This window comes from Diospyros lotus, chromosome 1 (assembly GCF_014633365.1).
Source record: "Diospyros lotus cultivar Yz01 chromosome 1, ASM1463336v1, whole genome shotgun sequence".
NCBI classification, from domain to species: Eukaryota; Viridiplantae; Streptophyta; class Magnoliopsida; order Ericales; family Ebenaceae; genus Diospyros; species Diospyros lotus.
In genome coordinates, this window is record NC_068338.1 from 22,062,574 (window position 1) to 22,068,289 (window position 5,716).

The 5,716-nt window shown below is 37.5% G+C and overlaps 1 pseudogene; it reads right to left on the minus strand.

Annotated features, from left to right (window-relative positions):
• Positions 1–583: 583 nt before the first annotated feature.
• On the minus strand, positions 584–2,038 carry LOC127793478 (uncharacterized; annotated as a pseudogene).
• Positions 2,039–5,716: the final 3,678 nt, after the last annotated feature.

Here is a 5,716-nt window from a genome sequence, read left to right on the forward strand (position 1 = left end):
TTTAGCAGTTTTTCTTCATCTTGTCATTTTGGGGAAGTCATATTAAGTAGTGTGAAATATCTAAAAAACATGATAATAAAGAGAAATGATTCTGTAAGCATAATTATTACACTAGGTGATGTTTGTGGATTCATGAATACATTATGAAATGAACATTGGGAATCCATTAAGCACATGTCTCTAAGATTTAGGTATATGATTGTTGTGAAATTTGACAAAGTTTGGCCCAGTAGTATTTTTTTTTTTTAAATTTTAATTGAACAATTGACTTAGTTGATGCTATAGCAAGGTAACTGGATCACAAAGCTCTTACACCATTCAGATGTAACTAAAATATATAAATGAATTTGCATTAAATATTACTGAAAATGTTTCCACACAATGCATATTGTTATAACTGGGACCTGTTTCTTGGATGTTGAGTAACACTTGTCACTGAAATATCCTTACTCTAATTGAACAGCATCTAGAATTACATGTATGAGGGAGTGTTTACCTGCTTCTCCGAACCCCATGATTCAAGCCCTTGATTGTGGAGGATGAGGAAGAGGTTTATGATGAACTGGATGTAATTCTAGAAGGAATCACTTCCTGCCCAGCCTCTGGAGATGGTGCTCATGTTTTGCAGCAGCTGCCTTATCGGCAGCATCACGCTTCAGCGTTCTCTTAGCCCGTCTCCCCACTACAGCCTCGTTTGGGGCAGCTTCTTTTTTCCTAGGCTCTCGTGACGGGCCAGCGCCTGAAGCTTGTGCATTTGGCCGATAGACTGGCCTTGCTTCTTGTCTTCCTGCCCTCACATATCCATTATCCCCCCATCTCCGATTACCAATGCGAAGACTTGGCGAGCGACTCAAGTAAACTTCATGCAAGTCCTCCTCGTCATCATCATATTGGATAATAATCATCCAGTTCATCATAAACCTCTTCTTGATCCTCCACAATCAAGGGCGGGTTCGAAGAAGCAGGTAAACACTCCCTCATACATGTAATTCTAGATGCTGTTCAATTAAAGAATATTTCAGTGAAAGTGTTACTCAACATCCATGAAACAGGTCCCCAGTTATAACAGTATGCATTGTGTGGAAACATTTTCAGTAATATTTAATGCAAATTCATTTGTATATTTTAGTTACATAATGGTGTAAGAGCTTAGTGATCCAGTTACCTTGCTATAACATAAGCTGCATCAACTAAGTCACTTGTTCAATTAAAAATTTAAAAGAAAACTGGGCCAAACATTGTCAAATTTCACAGCAATCATATACCTAAACCTTAGAGACATGTGCTTAATGGATTCCCAATGTTCATTTCCTGATGTATACATGAATCCACAAGCATCACCTAGCATAGTAATTATGCTTACAAAATCATTTCTCTTTATTATCTTGTTTTTAAATATTTCACACTACTTAATATGACTTCGCCAAAAAAATTGGATGAAGGAAAACTACTAACAAGGGGAATTGCTTCCATACCTGTCATCAAATGAGCGATGGACATTGAGGAACTCAAATAGATATTTACATTGAGGGCATGCTGGTTTTTCTCTATATGCCCATCTAAGGATGCATGTCACACTACACAGAGAAGAAAAAAAAAAAAAAAGACAGTTCATACTATGATGTCATTCATAAAAAGAAGATATTAGCACATAACATTATGATCCATTATATTATTAGATATCACAAGGTGCACAAGAAAACACAACTTAGTCTAACATCATTAGCTTTAAATGATGAAAAAACAAGATCGGATGGCTTAAACATCCTCATTAGACAACCATGTTGAGGTTTAAACAAAGAAATGCAAAAAGATTATAAACAAAGAAGAAGCTAAAGTTATAAGATGAAATTGCGTGTGCATGTGAGCATGCCAGTACTGTGTGGTGTGCGCGCGCGTTGGGGGTGGGGAAGAGAGTTTTGGCTCTCCTATTTCTACTATGAATGACCACGTCTTCAATTAGCTCTCTTGGCCTTGAAACTAACTAATGTGAATTCAAAAGCAATCGCAATGCACAATGGGATTACCTCAAGCACCATTACTTGATCTTAAAAGGTCTATTGATGACATCTCTATAGCATATTCCTTGACGTATTAAATTGTAATACATCAAGTTCCAAATAGAATTCCAGGATATCACAAAAGAAAATATTAGCTTAAAGAGGAACTCAATACCCATGAGTAGGTTCTCATACAAGTGTCCCAATACGCAAAACACCTCACTTTGAAAGGGCCAAGGAAGGGTTATATTTGAACACTTCCACTTGGTTTATTTTATTTATTTATTTGCAAATAATGTTCCCACAAACTCAAACCCGTGAACGTCTAGTCAAAAAAGACCAATCTTATTGTTGCTACGAAGGCTCACTCTCAGATCTGTTCTCATACACGAACTTGAATGATGAAAGGCATACAACAATTTACCACATCCCACAAGTGGGGGGAAATGCACATTCAACAGGTAAAAACAAAAAACAACTACTGTGTTCAAGAAAACTCTGGAAATCTACTGATCAATAGCACTATATAAAGAAAATAAAAGCATAAAAGAATTTCTAGTGCTGCCAGAAATCAGAAGGAACTGAAAATTGAAACAAAGGTTCAGAGAGGTAATAGCTTATGTCTTCACCAATCTATGGAAACATTAAAATTTCACCTCATCAGCAAAGGACTTCTTTCATCTTCCACAATCAAAAGGTAGGTCTCCATTCATATACGACAACCCAAATTTCTATCGGATTATGATACAAGGTGAGAAAGGAGTTAAAATTTCTATTAAAATCTATATCTGTTACATGAATTGATGGTTTGTTTTGTGTTTGCTAGGCTCAAGTGTTTGGTGTCTGTTTGAGATCATGTATCAAGTTAAGTCATGTTGGTATTTTTATGGACTTCTCAAGCAATTTTATTGATAATCAAAGTACTTATTTATACAACTTATTTAAAATAGAAAAAACATAAAAAAGTGCAGCCAAATCTGCTGCATGTTACATAACAGAAAAATTCCTAAAAAATGGCTGAAAACTAGATCAAGCCTAACACAACTTTGACAACTTCAATTCCATGTTAGCATTAAATCCTAACTTATTTGACTATTTCAGCAGCATCATAAGTCATTATTCAACACTCCTCCTTGACTTTGAGGGTGCAAATGCAAAGCATTTTAATTTTGGCATGTCTTGGATATAGCATATGGGCATTTTATGGTTTATAGTCATGAAACATAGGTATGGTTATGGGTTTTGGGGCATAGGCATGGATATGGTTTTTTGAGTAGAGTTAAAGTAACTCCTCCTCCTCATGTTGGTCAGCAGCAGCTCTGGCTTCTCCTTCTTGTTGTTGTGATCTGCACACAATTGTGATGTGACCTAATTGACCACATTTGTTGCACTTTACATCGGGCCTCCACCAACACTTGTGTTGTGGATGATTGGTTTTTTTGCAGTATGGGCAAGGTGGATAATTTCCACTATTGTTGTTTCCAGCATTTGTGAGCTTCTTGTTGTGATTCCAAACCTTTTTTTTTCACCGCTGGGCCTTGTTTGTGCCTGCAAAGCTCCTTCGACGGCTCCTTCTATCTGCGCAAGTCTTCTTTGTTCTTGAGCCTGTAAAGCATTAAGTAACTCTGCCAAGGAAATGCTTGACTGTTACAAAAGGATAACCCTCGACCAAACACTCAAAGCGGAAGACACATAATATTCAATACTGTAAGCATGCAGATAATCAAGAATAAATCAAACACACAAACACCAAAGATTTACCGTGGTTCACCCGTTAATGAGGGCTACATCCACGTTGAGCTCCGGCAAAGAAAGCTCACTCCACTATCGGATCAAAACGATTACAACCTCGGTTTACACAGATTAACTCTCAACCCTCATTGTACAAAAACGATTCTCACCTTTTAAATCGGCCCCATAACCACAGAAACTAAAGGTCAGAGGCCAAACCCTAGAGAGAAAACATACATAAACTATACAGAGAGAGAGAAGAAAATACAGAGAATAAACAGATCAAACCAAGCAAGAGGAAGGTAATCGGAGGCTGTGCGCACTGCTGATCTCGAGGCCACTGTAGAAGATATATAGAAGGATGCAACAGTGGCGATCGGGATGAATAAAGGCACAGCAGAGCATCAACGATCGGGCACACAACAGGCAATGCGACAATGAAGTACGTCAAGCAAAACGGCACAGCTGGTTGCCGTTTCAGCCATCCACTCAAAGGCCCAAAACGCTACCGTTTTGGGCGGCTCTGAGGATTGCTGAAAAGACCCTCCAGCCCCTATGCCAAACGCAGCGATATTGAAGCTTCATCAAAGTACAACAATCTCCACCTTGAAGCTTCAGTATGTAAGGGATAAGACCACAACAATGGAGCATGCTAGAACCTTTGCCATCATAACTCTTGTTGGTTATTCCTTCAACCAACCGTGACATGCAGCAAACTCAGATAGTGTCTGAACTTGGCTGCAGTTACAATTTTTGTACCCATATCAGCTGGGTTATTTTCTGTAGGGACCTTTTGGATAAATACCTTTCTCTTGGCGACTTGGTCCCTTACATAATGGTATTTTACATCTACATGTTTTGTCCTTTTATGGTAAACAGGATTCTTACATAAATGTATAGCACTTTGGCTATCTGAAAAAACTGTCACCTTACCTTGTAACATCTGGATTTTTGTAAGGATACCTTGAAGCCAAATGGCTTCCTTGAAGGCGTCAGTTACAGCAACATACTCAGCCTCAGTAGAGGACAGGGCCACCAGCGGCTGTAATTGAGACTTCCAACTTATACAGTTACCACTTAGGGTAAAGTAATAGGCTGTAGTAGACTTCCTAGAGTCTCGGTCACCTGCAAAATCAGAGTCTACAAAACCTACCAAATCAAGAGTATCAGTTCTTTTCATGTAATTCAAGCCAACATTTAAGGAACCATTAATATACCTCAGTAAAAATTTTAGGGCTTCCCAATGAGGCTTCCCAGGGTTAGACATATATCTACTAAGTAAAGAGATTGAAAAAGCAAGGTCTGGCCTGGTACTGATCATGGAATACATGATGGTTCCAATTACATTTGCATAAGGAATGGATTCCATTTTTAACCTTTCAGAATCTGATGTTGGACATTGGGCTTTAGACAAAATGAAGTGATGTCCTAAGGGTGTATTAACTGGTTTGCAATTTGACATTCCAAATTTCTGTACAGCCTTTAATAAATAATCATGTTGGTGAATCTTTAGACAACTTTTACTTCTATTTCTCTCAATTACCATCCCTAAAGCTTTCCTGGCAGGTCCTAAATCTTTTATATCAAAGTTTGTGTTCAACATTGATTTAAGTTCATTAATCTTAGATTTAGATTTGCTAATCAATAAAATGTCATCAACATACAGTAGCAAATATACGGGTATATCAGAGTGAATGTAGTAAAGGCAATTATCATATTCACTCCTCACAAAACCAATCCCAATTACGAAATTATCAAATTTCTTATACCATTGACGTGGGGATTGTTTTAAACCATACAAAGACTTTTTTAGCAAACAAACAAACAAAATCTGGATGGTTTTTATTAACATAACCAACTGGCTGTTCCATATAGATGATCTCTTCTAAATCTCCATGTAAGAAGGCAGTTTTAACATCAAGCTGTTCTAATTCTAGATCATATTGAACTACTATAGCAAGCATTAAACGAATGGTTTTAAACTT